The 17,059-nt window shown below is 41.0% G+C and overlaps 1 protein-coding gene across 1 annotated transcript in view; it reads left to right on the top strand.

Moving 5' to 3' along the window:
* CAMK4 (calcium/calmodulin dependent protein kinase IV) overlaps nt 1-17,059 on the top strand; it is a 272,208-nt gene that overhangs the window by 163,406 nt on the left and 91,743 nt on the right. The gene's annotated exons all lie outside the window — the stretch shown is intronic.

Genomic DNA, 17,059 nt, shown 5'->3' on the forward strand with positions numbered 1-17,059 from the left:
GTCTCCCACATTGCAGGCAGATGTGTTACTGTTTGAGCCACCAGGAAGCCGCTTGGCCTTGTATTGCTTGGTCCTGTGCAAAAACGTATTTAAGTTACTCACTCATCTTTCAGATTTTTCTGAGGCATTATTATTCTCATTGTTTTTTAAGACCACAAACTGTAGAAATTGATAAGTCATACAGTCAGGCCTGAAACTCACTACAAACTTTTTTTTTTTCATTTCCCCCAACTGAAAGTATTCTCTTGCAAGAAAATAAACAGTTGTCAATATTCAGGAGAAGTAGTGGTTATATTTGGAGATTATGCATTTAGCTCCTTAATTACCTGACAGAGTCCTTAGTATTTCAGTCCTGATAGTCATTTCTGCTTCTGCATTCCTGTGTCTCTGCTCTTGATGGAAATAAATGGAATTGTCAGGACACAGTCATTAGGAAAGAATCCTAGAAATGGAAATTAGGGCTTTTCTCCAGTCTTCATGGAGTTCTGTCATGGTTGGTTTTATGGTTAACCAAAGTCAGAACACATCTGAATTTGTGAAGACTGTTGTGTCAAAAATTCATCATTAATGTTGAAATGAAGATATGTAACATCTTACTGTCTAAAAGAATAATTAGTCACTATAATGAGGGCCATTTTTGAGTGCCTTTTAGACTCCTGGCAGTGACAAAACATTTTACTAACCATGATCTCATTTAATTCTCAACAGCAACACATATAAAACATAGGTATAAAACGTAGGCCTTGATATATATATATTTTGTACACCAGATAACTGAGGATCAGAGAAGTCCATTAACCACCATTATGTCACTCAGTTTACAGTGGATCTGTTAACAACAGCAATAATTAAATGGAACTGAACTCTAGTATGTCATATTCCAATGTATATGATTTTTCTAACACACCATACTGCTGCTATGTAAGCAGATGCTAATAGTCTTAATATTTAAAAATGAAACTTCAAATTAGTGACATACATTTTATTCTGCTTAAGTGTGGCTTAACTTAAACATTAATGTGTGTGTGTATATATATATATATATGTATATATAAATACATATTCTTTTTATGCAATTTTATCTGTCTCAGTTCAGTTTAGTCGCTCAGTCGTGTCCGACTCTTTGCGACTCCATGAATCGCTGCACGCCAGGCCTCCCTGTCCATCACCAACTCCCGGAGTTCACTCAGACTCATGTCCATCAAGTCAGTGATGCCATCCAGCCATCTCATCCTCAGTCGTCCCCTTCTTCTCCTGCCCCCAATCCCTCCCAGCATCAGGGTCTTTTCCAATGAGTCAGCTTTTCTCATGAGGTGGCCAAAGTACTGGAGTTTCAGCTTTAGCATCATTCCTTCCAAAGAACATCCAGAACTGATCTCCTTTAGAAAGGACTGGTTGGTTTATCTGTCTACATGTAAACAAAACGTGCTTTGATTTGGAGTAGATTTAAAGTCTGCTTTTTCAGAAGCTTGACTATAAAGGGAAAAATAAGTGAGGCAGCAGAAAGGGACACAGGGTAAATGGAGGCTTAGTGTCTGTTTTAAACTGGCCCACTGGAAATACATTAATTTGCTGAAGGAAGGAGCCTACTGGATAGGGAAGCAGGAGAGATCTGAGAGGGACTTTTATTTGGAACAACATCCCAGAGAAGACCCTGAGGGAATAAGATCAGAGTCACATAAAAGGGTTGTTTTAGAAAAAGTTTCTCTCTTCCTCAGAAGCATAAAGAGTCAAGCTGCAGAAGGGTCAAAGGACCAAATAGTCACAGCAGAAAGGAAGAGGAACACAGAGGACTTACTACCGGGTCAGCATTGTGATTCTATCCTGCTGCTAAGTCGCTTTAGTCATGTCCGACTCTGTGTGACCCCATAGACAGCAGCCCACCAGGCTCCCCCGTCCCTGGGATTCTCCAGGCAAGAACACTGGAGTGGGTTGCCATTTCCTTCTCCAATGCATGAAAGTGAAAAGGGAAAGTGAAGTCACTGAGTCGTGTCCAACTCTCAGCGACCCCATGGACTGCAGCCCACCAGGCTCCTCCATCCATGGGATTTTCCAGGCAAGAGTACTGGAGTGGGGTGCCATAGCCTTCTCTGGTGATTCTATCCTACTTACACACTAACACATTAGTCTGGCGCACTTCCGCGAGTGCTGGGAGAGGCGTGGGACGCATGAGTGGAGTCCCCTGGGCAGTGCAGCAGGCTCAAATGGGCGCCTGCAGGCGGAGGAGAGTGCGTTCCAGGAGAGGATGTGACATGAGTGTCCATAAGCAGAAAATGGAGAAGGAAAGTGCACCGAGGAATAGCATTCACCCATGAAAAGCAGTGTTTCTTTGGTATATACTGTGTATGCCTCTCTTCCCATGTCCTGTTGAGCCTTCACATTCTCCGCCATTGCAGTAGACTCCTACTGGCGTTAGTTTCACTTTTGTCCATCCGTCAATGTTTAAGGCACAGCTTGGATCCCAGCTTAGCCCAGAAGGCTGCTTGCTACTTTCAGTTCTTTGAAACATGACAGAAGCCCCTTATAGTCAGGCCTCATGCTGCTGGGTCAGGTTCACCCCCTGCTTTATTCTCTTCCCAGCCATTGGGTCACAGAGAGTCGGACACAGCTGAGTGACTGACACAAGCTCGCGCACACACACACACCTTGTTAGCTGGGGAATTTTTCATCCTTCTCAAGGAGCTCACAGTCTAGAAGAGGGAAAGTAAAACTAATATGGACCTAAATATTTGTATTACTACCAACACATCCAAAAATGTGTACTGGAGCTTATAGAGACAACCATACTATCACAAGTTTTAAGAAAATACAGGAGGGCAAGAGATAAAAAAACAAAGATAAGAATCAGTAGTACATAGAAAACCTATCACAAAATACTTTGCATTTACTACAGACTGGTCACAAATTTGGCTGTAAGGATTCATAAATGCTATAACTGGGGCATAAACACAGTCCATTGGTTACAAATTAAGGGGGTCTTCTATGCCAGGAATGACTTCAGGGAGCTAATAAAGCCTTTTGAGCTGAATCTTACGTAGGAAATAGGAAATCAGCAGGTGAAGGGCAGAGAGATGGGAGAGGGATGTCCAGTGCAGAGCATGCTTGGTGGGGGTCTGTCTTGGAAGCTATTCTAGACAGCAAAGCAGTTCCTGTATATCTGTCAGATGGGTGATTGAATAAGCGCTATGCTCTGGGGCTATTTATATAGCTTGGGGTCAGGCTTTTCATTAGTAATATGAGAGTTTGCACTGGGAATCCCTTAGACCCATTTCCAGATCTGCAATTTGATTTGGCCTCTTCTTTCTACGCTGTCAGCTCCTTGGCCAGCACCCACAGTGATCCGTGGTTCCCTCACTCTCTCCCTAGCTTACAAATTTAACAGATGCTGGTAATACCCCATGAAACTGTTTATTTAAGCATATGAATTTAATACTCTTTGGGAGAGTTCTTAGAGAAAGCAACAATATAGACAAAGATACCATGAGTGAAATAAGAAAAAGCATAAATGAAGCTTAGGAGTGGTAGATTTACACAAGGTACAGCGGAATTCATTTAAGTATAATTTTGTGTGTTGCGCCATGATTGTGTCCTGGCAGCCCTCAGGACTTGATTTCTAAAGCATATCACTCGGGGCTTTTCAGCCTGTGCATTTGATATTCAGTGCCCATCCTCTCCAGGCCAGTGTGTTTCTCACATAAACCTAGTCATCTAATAACATCTCCGTTTAAGCAAAAGCTGCAATTGGTGGGGAGAGCAGCTGGGCTCCTAATCTCTGTGCCAGGAAGTCTGAGGGCCTCAGGATCTGATCAGATTAGAGCTTTTCAGCTGCATTGTTTGTGCTAACTGCTGAGCTGGAGATGAGCTCAATTCAATTTGCAGCAATTAAGATGACAGGAGCAAATGTACAGGAGTCATACTTTAAAGCAGATCCATAGAGAGAAAGAGGCATCGCCTGTGTTTTCTCATACTGCGTTTAAAATGATAAGATGAACAGCCCCAGCCATGGGGAAGAAGAGCACATGGGCCAGGAGCAAACAGTGAACGTTGGAAGCACGGCCTTCGAGTTAGAGGCCTGTGGAGGCCGTGGGGTGTGGCCTGGGAGCTGGGGGAGACACGGTGCCTCCTTCCCAGGGATCCCTGTGCCCAGGCCCATTAGTGGCTGGGAGCCCTGTAGAAACTGGGACCCCAGGGCAGCCTTTTGGGTTGGCGTTGTGATTAAAATCCTAGGAGAGATTTTAGTTTTAGCAGTTGACAATGGAACAACAGGAAATTGTGCAGCGTAGATACAAACTACTTGGTCCTGGACCTTTGAAAATGATCTGAAGTCACTAGTATATTTTGTATAAGGCTGTAAACTCTTCCTACCGTTGTGTAGGTGACAAACCATGGTAGTATTTGCATTGCCCATGACTTTCTCACTCATAGAAATCACAGATATTGTTGTATTATATTAGTTGTTCCAGAGATCTCGAAACAGTGTTTATACTCATCAATTTTTTGAAGCTGTGAATTAAAGTTTGCCACTGGACTTGTTATTTAACTCAGTAGGTCTTATTATTCTACTACATATCCAAAATGTATTTGACAAGCCTAATTCATTATAATTAGTTTCCTTTATAACCCCATGTATTTTAAGTATATATATTTAAAACATTCTAAAAATGGTCCAGTAGGCTCTCCCAGACTGCCAGAGGAGGCTGTGGCATGCCACCCTCTGTTCTGTGGTTTGTGCCGGGCAGCTCATTTATACAGGCCACACTGGCCAGCGCTTAATTAGTGAATCTGAAACCATGTTTTGAAGTTGTTGGTGGTTTAGTCGTTAAGTTGTGTCCAACTCTTGCGACCCCATGGACTGGGAACCTACCAGGCCCCTCTGTCCATGGGATGCTCCAGGTAAGAGTACTGGAGTGGGTTGCCATTTCCTTGTCCAGGGGAATCTTCCTAACCCAGGAATCGAACCTGCATCTCCTTCATTGCAGGCAGATTCTTTACTGACCAAGCTACAAATGAAGCCCTTGTTTTGAGGTTAGTGCCTGGAAAGCTATCTTATGCTTTTGCACTATTTCAGAGTTATTTTTATGATAGCATTCAGTTGTTTTTTGAGCATCTAGTTATCTAGACCTCTTGTCTAATAGCACATGGTTATAATAAGGTATTAAATTTCTGATTAAAACTAGAGTTAGGCTCTCTTGTGTAGCTTCTGAGGATTGTTTCTTCATCAAGAGTATTTTGTAGTGCTGTTTTATAAGAGGCACTGAAGAAACTGGATGAAAAGTAGACCTCAAATAAGATAACTCATAAAATTAATTTTTAATGCATTTATGATCTCTTATTTTATGGCATATCTTTATTTTGGTTATTAATTAATGTTCTCAGTTATCATTTGTTACATAAGTAAATTAATATTTTGTGAAAACAATATGTCACTAATTACTCATATGATCTTTGTTGTTGTTCAGTCGTGAAGTTGTGTCCAGCTCTTTGCGACCCCGTAGACTGCAGCACACCAGGCCTCCCTGTCCCTCACGATCTCCTGGAGTTTTCCAAATTTCATATTCATTGAATCAGTGATGCCATCCAACAATCTCATCCTCTGTCATCCCCTTCTCCTACTGCCTTCAATCTTTCCCAGCATCAGGGTGTTTTCCAGTGAGTCAGTTCTTCTGATCAGGTGGCCAAAGTATTGGAGTTTCAGCTTTAGCATCAGTCCTTCCAATGAATAGTCAAGAGTGATTTCCTTTAGGATGTTCTGGTTGGATCTCTTTGTAGTCCAAGGGACTCTCAAGAATCTTCTCCAACACCACAGTTCAAAAGCATTAATTCTTTGGCGTTCAGCCTTCTTTATGGTCCAACTCTCACATCTGTAAATGTATTCTCATATCCATGTATCCAAAAAAATACAAATATACCATTCTATTTTGAATTACTCATTTGTGTCCAACTCTTTGCCAACCCCATGGACTGTAGCCCACCAGGCTCCTCCATCCATGGGATTCTCCAGGCAAGGATACTGGAGTGGGCTGCCATTCCCTTCTCCAGGGATCTTCCTGACCCAGGGATCAAACCCAGGACTCTGGCATTGCAGGCAGATACATCATCTTCTGAGCCAACAGGGAAGCCCTGAATAGCTAAGTTTCCCAGATTGCTAAATGAGGCAACATTAATTTCTATCTAGTAATTGGGCTTCCCTAGTGACTCAGTGGTAAAGAATCCTCCTGCCATGCAGGAGATATGGGTTTGATCGCTGGGTCAGGAAGATCCCGTGGAGGAGGAAATGGCAACTCACTCCAGCATTCTTGCCTGGGAAATCCTATGGACAGAGGAGCCTGGTGAGCTACAGTCTGTGGGGTCACAAAGAGTTGGACACGACTGAGTGACTGAGCACAGTAAACTTTCAACTGTATATACATTGTTTGGTTTCTTGGGCATTTTCTTTTGAAATCTCAGCTGAATTTTTGGTAAGAATCGTTATTGTTGCTCGTGAAACAGCTGCTCTATTTTGCTGAATTTAGTCACTTTTGTTAGTGCAAGTTTGATTGCCCATTGCTTGGTGAGGACAGACAAACCGAAATGTCAGAGTTTGGAGCAGAGAAAGGTTTATTGCAGGGCCATGCAGGAAACGACTGGGTCATACTCTAAGAACCCCCAAGCTTGAGCTCCCCAAAGGGATTTGGCAAAGCATTTTTAAAAGCCAGGTGAGGGATCACAGGGTTTGTGATCAGCTCTGCACAGTTCTACAGTTTGCAAATAAATGAGGTCACAGGGCAGCATCACAGGGGTTAACACACGCCTGGGGCTGTGTGCTGTGTGCTCATGGGCATCAGGTGGTTAACGTCTTCCACTTGGTATCGGGAGGCTTCACATCTGTACAACTCAGGGAGCCTCCCTCAGATACTGTTGCCTTCCTCAGAGAGTACTCAACAGAGGATTTGGGGAGGGCCGGTCCTCAGAAGGCTGCTTAGAGCCCTGCTTCATTATGTTTTTTTTTTTTTTTTTAATATATATAAATTTATTGAATTAGGGGCTAATTGCTGTACAATATTGTATTGGTTTTGCCATACATTGACATGAATCTGCCATGGGTGTACACGTGTTCCCCATCCTGAACCCCCCTGCCACCTCCCTCCCCATACCATCCCTCTGGGTCATTCCAGTGCACCAGCCCAGAGCATCCTGTATCATTCATCGAACCTGGACTGGCAGTTCGATTCACATATGAAAATGCACATGTTTCAATGCCATTCTCCCAAATCATCCCACCCTCGCCATCTCCGACAGAGTCCAGAAGACTGTTCTATACATCTGTGTCTCTTTTGCTGTCTCACATACAGGGTTATCATTCCCATCTTTCTAAATTCCATATATATGCATTAGTATACTGTATTGGTGTTTTTCTTTCTGGCTTACTTCACTCTGTATAGTAGGCTCCAGTTTCATCCACCTCATTAGAATAGAGTCAAATGTATTCTTTTTAATGGCTGAGTAATACTCCATTGTGTATATGTACCACAGCTTTCTTATCCATTTATCTGCTGATGGACATCTAGGTTGCTTCCATGTCCTGGCTATCATAAACAGTGCTGCGATGAAATTTGGGGTACACATGTCTCTTTCAATTCTGGTTTCCTCAGTGTGTAAGCCCAGCAGTGGGATTGCTGGGTCGTATGGCAGTTCTGTTTCCAGTTTTTAAGGAATCTCCACACTGTTCTCCATAGTGGCTGTACTAGTTTGCATTCCCACCAACAGTGTAAGAGGGTTCCCTTTTCTCCACACCCTCTCCAGCATTTATTGCTTGTAGACTTTTGGATAGCAGCCATTCTGACTGGCGTGAAATGATACCTCATTGTGGGTTTGATTTGCATTTCTCTGATAATGAGTGATGTTGAGCATCTTTTCATGTGTTTGTTAGCCATCTGTATGTCTTCTTTGGAGACATGTCTATTTAGTTCTTTGGGCCATTTTTTGATTGGGTCGTTTATTTTTCTTGAATTGAGCTGCAGGAGTTGCTTATATATTTTTGAGATTAATTCTTTGTCAGTTGCTTCATTTGCTATTATTTTCTCCCATTCTGGAGGCTGTCTTTTCACCTTGCTTATAGTTTCCTTCGTTGTGCAGAAGCGTTTAATTTTAATTACGTCCCATTTGTTTATTTTTGCTTTTATTTCCAATATTCTGGGAGGTAGGTCAAAGAGGATCCTGCTGTGATATGTGTCGGAGAATGTTTTGCCTATGTTCTCCTCTAGGAGTTGTATAGTTTCTGGTCTTAGGTTTAGATCTTTAATGCATTTTGAGTTTATTTTTGTGTATGGTGTTAGAAAGTGTTCTAGTTTCACTCTTTTACAAGTGGTTGACCAGTTTTCCCAGCACCACTTGTTAAAGAGATTATCTTTTCTCCATTGTATATTCTTGCCTCCTTTGTCAAAGATAAGGTGTCCATAGGTTCATGGATTTATCTCTGGGCTTTCTATTTTGTTCCATTGACCTGTATTTCTGTCTTTGTGCCGGTACCATACTGTCTTGATGACTGTGGCTTTGTAGTAGAGCCTGAAGTCAGGCAGGTTGATTCCTCCAGTTCCATTCTTCTTTCTCAAGATTGCTTTGTCTATTCGAGGTTTTTTGTATTTCCATACAAATTGTGAAATTATTTGTTCTAGCTCTGTGAAAAATACCGTTAGTAGCTTGGTAGAGATTGCATTGAATCTACACATTGCTTTGGGTAGTATACTCATTTTCACTATATTGATTCTTCCGATTCATGAACATGACATGTTTTTCCATCTATTAGTGTCCTCTGTTTTCTTTCACCAGTGTTTTATAGTTTTCTATATATACATCTTTTGTTTCTTTAGGTAGATATATTCCTAAGTATTTTATTCGTTTTGTTGCAATGGTGAATGGAATTGTTTCCTTAAATTCGCTTTCTATTTTCTCATTATTAGTATATAGGAATGCAAGGGATTTCTGTGTGTTGATTTTATATCCTGCAACTTTACTATATTCATTGATGAGCTCTAGTAATTTTCTGGTGGAGTCTTTAGGGTTTTCTATGTAGAGGGTCATGTCATCTGCAAACAGTGAGAGTTTTACTTCTTTTCCAATCTGGATTCCTTTTATTTCTTTTTCTACTCTGATCGCTGTGGCCAAAACTTCCAAAACTATGTTGAATAGTAGTGGTGAGAGTGGGCACCCTTGTCTTGTCCCTGACTTTAGGGGAAATGCTTTCAATTTTTTACCATTGAGGATAATGTTTGCTGTGGGTTTGTCATATATAGCTTTTATTATGTTGAGGTATGTTCCTTCTATTCCTGCTTTCTGGAGAGTTTTTATCATAAATGGATGTTGAATTTTGTCAAAGGCTTTCTCTGCATCTATTGAGATAATCATATGGCTTTTATTTTTTGATTTGTTAATGTGGTGTATTACATTGATTGATTTGCAGATATTGAAGAACCCTTGCATCCCTGAGATAAAGCCCACTGTGTCATAATGTATGCTCTTTTTAATGTGTTGTTGGATTCTGATTGCTATAATTTTGTTAAGGACTTTTGCATTTATGTTCATCAGTGATATTGGCCTGTAGTTTTCTTTTCTTTTTTTTTTTTGTGGCATCTTTGTCAGGTTTTGGTATTAGGGTGATGGTCGCCTCATAGAATGAGTTTGAAAGTTTACCTTCCTCTGCAATTTTCTGGAAGAGTTTGACTAGGATAGGTATTAGCTCTTCTCTAAACTTTTGGTAGAATTCAGCTGTGAAGCCATCTGGACCTGGGCTTTTGTTTGCTGGAAGATTTCTGATTACAGTTTCACTTTCTGTGCTTGTGATGGGTCTGTTAAGATTTTCTACTTCTTCCTGGTTCAGTTTTGGAAAGTTGTACTTTTCTAAGAATTTGTCCACTTCTTCCAAGTTGTCCATTTTATTGGCATAGAATTTCTGATAGTAGTCTCTTATGATCCTTTGTATTTCTGTGTTGTCTGTTGTGATCTCTCCATTTTCATTTCTGATTTTGTTGATTTGATTTTTCTCTCTTTGTTTCTTGATGAGTCTGGCTAATGGTTTGTCAATTTTATTTGTCCTTTCAAAGAAGCAGCTTTTGGGTTTGTTGATTTTTGCTATGGTCTCTTTTGTTTCTTTTTTTATTTTTTTAATTTTTATTTTTACTTTATTTTACTTTACAATACTGTATTGGTTTTGCCATACATTGACATGAATCCACCACGGGTGTACATGCTATCCCAAACATGAACCCCCCTCCCACCTCCCTCCCCACAACATCCCTCTGGGTTATCCCCATGCACCAGCCCCACGCATGCTGTATCCTGCATTGGATATCGACTGGCGATTCGATTCTTACATGATAGTATACATGTTTCAATGCCATTCTCCCAAATTATCCCACCCTCTCCCTCTCCCTCTGAGTCCAAAAGTCCGCTCTACACATCTGTGTCTTTTTTGCTGTCTCGCATACAGGGTCATCATTGCTATCTTTTTAAATTCCATATATATGTGTTAGTATACTGTATTGGTGTTTTTCTTTCTGGCTTACTTCACTCTGTATAATTGGCTCCAGTTTCATCCATCTCTTTTGTTTCTTTTGCATTTATCTCTGCCCTAAGTTTTAAGATTTCTTTCCTTCTACTAACCCTGGGGTTCTTCATTTCTTCCTTTTCTACTTGCTTTAGGTGTAGAGTTAGGTTATTTATTTGACTTTTTTCTTGTTTCTTGAGGTATGCCTGTATTGCTATGAACTTTCCCCTTAGCACTGCTTTTACAGTGTCCCACAGGTTTTGGGTTATTGTGTTCTCATTTTCATTCATTTCTATGCATATTTTGATTTCTTTTTTGATTTCTTCTGTGATTTGTTGGTTATTCAGCAGTGTGTTGTTCAGCCTCCATATGTTGGAATTTTTAGTAGTTTTTCTCCTGGAATTGAGATCTAATCTTACTGCATTGTGGTCAGAAAAGATGCTTGGGATGATTTCAGTTTTTTGAATTTACCAAGGCTAGATTTATGGCCCAGGATGTGGTCTATCCTGGAGAAGTTTCCCTCCATTACTTTTTGATTTGTTCAAAATACACGTCTAGAAAGATCCTTGTTACTATAATATCTAGAAACTGCATGACTGAGCTTGTTCCTAAAAGTAACAGTAGTGTTTCTGTCTGCTGTATTTTCCTTTGGGAAGCACGGGTATGACTGGTCTCCCTCTGGATCCGCGGGCAGTTGCTCGCAGCGGCTGAGCATCCCTTCCCTGTCCAGTGCTTTCTTTTTGCCATGATAAGGAACATAGGCAAATGTCCATATTCTGAAATTTTTCTGGCATCCATTCACTTACCAATTAGTACTGATTCCACAAATATTTATTGATCGCCTACTATGAACAGCTTTGCAAGGGTGATCAAAGCAACAGTCTAGTGATAAGGCTGAGAATTTTGCCACAGTACCCAACAGAAGACATTGACCAAGCACATCTACCATAGTGATGCTATAAAGAAAAAGATTGCAGGGTTTCAGTTTCCTTTGCTTGATCACCAGTATCTTCACCTACAACCTTACATCTCAGTTACAAACCTGTATTTGCAGCTTGAGAAGTTCCTTCCCATTGCTCTTCCCAATCTGTCATGAATGACCTAGGTCACAGCTCAACTTATTAAATATTTAAAATTGAATGTCTGAGTTTCAGAAACTTGTCCCTGTGACATTCTGATGAACAAATCAACTGAGAACAAAATTTCTTTTAGCAGAAGGAGCCTGGAAGAGAAGCAGTTGGGTTTTTATGGCAGAACCTAGTAATGGTGTACAGAGTTCATGGGGGATTAGGTGGGGAAGGCAACTGTATTTGAGCACCTACCCTTATGTCTGCTCTCAAGATATTTCTGACAACAACAGTGAATATATTTCTTGGCTATACAAACCTTAGTGTAACATGTATTTATGGTGATATATTTATTAGCAATTTCTCCATTGTGTATGGTCTCCTCAGGGGCAGGGCCCAATTCTTACTTGCCTTTAATTATTTGTGTTTGGTTGTGCTGGGTGTCCGGCGGTGTGTGGGCTTTTTCAGCAGTTGCAGAGGGCGGGGGCTGCCCTAGTTGCCGTGTGCAGACTCTCACTGCAGCGGCTTCTCTTGTTGCTGAGCACGGGCTCCAAGGTGCGTGCACTTCCGTAGTTGTGGCACAGGGGCTTAGTTGCTCCAAAACATGTGGAGTCTTCCCAGATCAGGGGTCAAACCTGTGTCCCCAGCATTGGCAGACAGATTCTTTACCACGGAGCCACTTAGGGAAGTCCCCAAGTCTTATTCTTTATTAACTCCAGCAAGTATGGGCTCACATTTGACAGTTAGAAATATTGCTTAAATATCATTATCCCATCTTCACGTTCTAATTCTCTCTATAGTCTTGGTCCTTTTCCTTAGAATGGTTTCCCTGCTCTCCAGTCCCATGCTTCTCCCCTCCACGTATCCCACCCCCAGCTCCTATCCTCCTGACAGCTAGAAAACTCCTGTATGCCCTTCAGGTATAAGCCACCCCTGGAATACCTTTCTCACCCTGCCTGGCCTGCAGAATAAATTGTCTGCCCTTTCTAGGAGCTCCCAGGCCATTCTCTAATATCTGTCACAACGTTTAGCACACCGTGTGGATTGTTGTCTGTGTTTTTATACCAAGAGAAACCAATTGAGTGCAGAAGCCTTGTTTGGTGTACTACTGAGCACCTAGCACACAGTGGTCATTCCATAATGTTTATTGAATAAATAAATATATGGGTACCTTTGTTAGAATGCATCATCCTTATTAATTGGATGAAGTATATTGCTATTTTAATATATAGTATAGGGAAGTAGTGGAATTTTCATTATTCTTTCTACAACCACTACTCTTCCCTCTACACTACCTGAAAATAGTCCCAAGTAAATTCACTCCTCCAGCCAGCCAGTCACTAGACATTCACACAAGGACATGTTCTGAACACAGCCCCTTAACCCTTAATTATATCAAACTGAAAACTCATAAACATCATACTTAGGTCAAAGCTTGAGAATTCACAATAAAGTGAATTATAGAGAAGAAATTCTAGTGAGTGAAGCACTTCTTTTCTAAGGGATGGATAAGCTCATAAGAATTCACATATGTTTAACAGACAAGGAGGGTTTCTCATCAGGAAGGCCACTCATGGTTGTGCAGGTTGGTTCTGTACTAACCTAGAAAGAGTTCTTGGGTAAATGAAGCCATGAGTCATGCCCCCTGGAGGGGTATCCCAAAGTTGTGGTAAAGCTCTAGTCTTGAGTGACTATGGGAGAATCCACACTGATTTTTGCAGGGCCAGAGGTAATTGATTCTCTCCTCTTCTGGGCAGAATAGGAGATGCAAAAAAATGTTAATTATCAGCCATTCTTTTCTGTCATCTGCATAACAACATCCTTCCTTTAACAGGACTGGAGCAAACCAAGCAGGTGCGGCCCCCGGAGGACACACTGATCACATTTGTGTTTGTTGATGGGTGTGCCACAGAATCCACACTTAGAGAGGAATGCAGAGGGTGAGGTAATGGTAGTCAAAGTTCTCTACTTCCTCTGACACAGTAGTTCTTCTTTTCCCCTTTCAAGGGGATACTCCATTTGAAAATACTCAGAGAGTATCAGTCAGTCAGTCAGTCAGTTCAGTCACTCAGTTGTGTCCGACTCTTTGCAACCTCATGGACTGCAGCACACCAGGCCTCCCTGTATCACCAACTCTCGAGTTTGCTCAGACTCATGTCCATTGAGTTGGTGATGCCATCCAACCATCTCATCCTCTGGCGTCCCCTTCTCCTCCTGCCTTAAGTTTTTTCCAGCATCAGGGTCTTTTCCAATAAGTCAGTTCTTCAGGAAGTCAGTCAGAGAGTATAGTTCAAGTATAGTTTCAATTAAAATTTTAGTAAGTCGATTATATAACTTAATTGTGAATTGGAAAAACTCATATTGTTGTAAGGAAATATCAGTGAAAATTTATTTTTAAGGACCAGTTAATAATAACCCCCTGAGTATTGTAATCTGTCTTTGCATTTTATTTGACTCTGGTGCATAACAGGTGTCTAATAAATAAACTGTGATGTTTATAATAAATGAACTGTGGTCTTGGAGAAGACTCTTGAGAGTCCCTTGGACTGCAAGGAGATCCAACCAGTCCATTCTGAAGGAGATCAACCCTGGGATTTCTTTGGAAGGAATGATGCTAAAGCTGAAACTCCAGTATTTTGGCCACCTCAGGCAAAAAGTTGACTCATTGGAAAAGACTCTGATGCTGGGAGGGATTGGGAGCAGGAGGAGAAGGGGACGACAGAGGATGAGATGGCTGGATGGCCTCACCGACTCGATGGATGTGGGTTTGGGTGAACTCCGGGAATTGGTGATGGACAGGGAGGCCTGACGTGCTGCAGTTCATGGGGTGGCAAAGAGTCAAACACGACTGAGCGACTGAACTGAACTGAATAAATAAAAAAGTTAGGAATAATATTCCATTTTTCATTCTTTGAAAATATATGAGGTTTTTTTTGGCAGTGTTCAAAATAATTGCATGAAGAAAAGAATTTACTTCTTCCCATCAATATGGTTTTTCTGAATCTTACTAATTATGGTCATTGAGGTATCTTTTTTTAATACCTCTTTTTATTTTGTCATATCTGTTCTGATCATGCCCTATTTGGAAAACATTTTCAAAATATAGCATCAGATACTTTGAGAACTTCAACTTCTTGCCACAACATTAAAAAAGAAGGTACTTTCTGAAAAATAACTATACTATTTGAGATACTAACCATCTAAGAAAAATTACAATGTTAAATTACAAAAATTCAACAATTTTTAAGATTGTTTTTTGCTGTTCTGTCTCTTTTAAGTTTTGAATTGACCTTTTTCAGATGTCTTTTCCACAAACTTTTTGTCAGATGAAAACATCTCGTGCAAGTTCTTAATCTACAGTCTATCCAAAAAAAAAAAAAAATTCTCTTAAAATTCTGGGAAGATAGAAACCACTACAAAGTTGCTTTTCAGTCTTCCCAAATATCCCTATAGATTAGACAGAAAAACTAGCACGGTAAAACCAAAACTTCACGGACAACATCTATAGCAAAACCAGGTGACAGAGTATCTCTGTGATGCTAAAATATGAATGAATGAGGACAAAATAATGACAGTTTGGAAGAGCTGTATGGTATTAGCATTTATGTAAGACGAGGCAGAGGAAGCAAGAGGACATGTGATAGAACTAAGAGCAGAAAACTCAAATCTCCAAATCATTGGGAGCAGAATGGACCAGTATAAGAAGAAAGCTAAGGGCTGGAAGAAGCACAAGCTGGGATCAAGATTGCCAGGAGAAATACCAATAACCTCAGATACGCAGATGACACCACCCTTATGGCATAAAGTGAGGAGGAACTAAAAAGCCTCTTGATAAAAGCGAAAGAGGAGAGTGAAAAAGTTGGCTTAAAGCTCAACATTCAGAAAACTAAGATCATGGCATCTGGTCCCATCACTTCATGGCAAATAGATGGGGAAACAGTGGAAACAGTGGCTGACTTTATTTTTGGGGGCTCCCAAATCACTGCAGATGGTGACCGCAGCCATGAAATTAAAAGATGCTTACTCCTTGGAAGAAAAGTTATGACCAACCTCGATAGTATATTGAAAAGCAGAGATATTACTTTGTCAACAAAGGTCCATCTAGTCAAGGCTATGGTTTTTCCTGTGGTCACGTATGGATGTGAGAGTTGGACTGTGAAGAAGGCTGAGCACTGAAGAATCGATGCTTTTGAACTGTGGTGTTGGAGAAGACTCTTGAGAGTCTGTCCCTTGGACTGCAAGCAGATCTAACCAATTCATCCTAAAGGAGATCAGTCCTGGGTATTCATTGGAAGGACTGATGCTAAAGCTGAAACTCCAATCCTTTGGCCACCTCATGCAAAGAGTTGACTCATTGGAAAAGACTCTGATGCTGGGAGGGAATGGGGCCAGGAGGAGAAGGGGACGACAGAGGATGAGATGGCTGGATGGCATCACCGACTCGATGGACATGAGTTTAGGTAAACTCCGGGTGGTGGTGATGGACAGGGAGGCCTGGTGTGCTGTGATTCATGGGGTCGCAAAGAGTTGGACACGACTGAGCAAGTGAACTGAACTGAAGGCCTTTTTGTCATCCGAATTTCTCAGAAGTGCAGTGGCTACACCCCCAGTAAGGTTTAAAGAGCCTGCTACAGTCAAGGCCCTATGAACTCTTGAAATTAATATCTAAAGCCTTTTTGGAGGGTGGCAGGGGAAGAAAATGTATTTAGGAGAAACTTCTGGAAAGAGACTTCAGTAATCAGAATAGAGAGGATAGGCGAGGGAATGATGTTCCAGACAGGGAAGAGATCTTAGAAAGGATGAGGTCCAGACTTTGAAGCCTTCGTGAAATTAACTATACAGTCGAGAGCTGTGACACTGGAATAGATATCCTAACCTATAACTCTGTAAAAAGGTTGAGAAACAAATTTCCCTTAAAAGTAAGCAGCAAAAATGGCTTAGTTAATTCCAAAACAAAATGATTATAAGAAGATAGAAAACAAGAAGTAGAATAGGGTCCCTTCAGGTGGTGAAAGCATGGTTGGAGGATATGCCCAGAAAAGGAAGGAAATTATAACTTAATGCAAAATAAACTAAAATTAAGAAAATCGTAGAAAAAAGAACAATATAACTCAAAAGTATAAAAACTTTCCTTTAAAGTGTACTTGATTTGCAGTATTGGTTTCATAGCATAGTGATTAAACATTTCTGTAGAGTATATCCATTTAGCGTTGTTAGAAAGTCCGCCCGTGCCGTGCTGGCGCCCTTGCTGCTCGTCTGCTTTGCGCATGGACGTCCAAGTCTCAGTCTCCTGCCCCTGTCGTGGCCTCCCTTCTCCCCTTTCCCCACGTACACCACCGGTTTGTTCTCTCTACCTGTGAATGTGTTTCTGTTTTTTTTTTTATGTACGTTACTAGTTTGTTTTATTTTTTATATTCCACATATTAGTGATAACATAGAGTATTTGTCGTTCTCTGTCTGATTTATGTAA

Source organism: Budorcas taxicolor, chromosome 7 (assembly GCF_023091745.1).
Source record: "Budorcas taxicolor isolate Tak-1 chromosome 7, Takin1.1, whole genome shotgun sequence".
Taxonomy (NCBI): Eukaryota; Metazoa; Chordata; class Mammalia; order Artiodactyla; family Bovidae; genus Budorcas; species Budorcas taxicolor.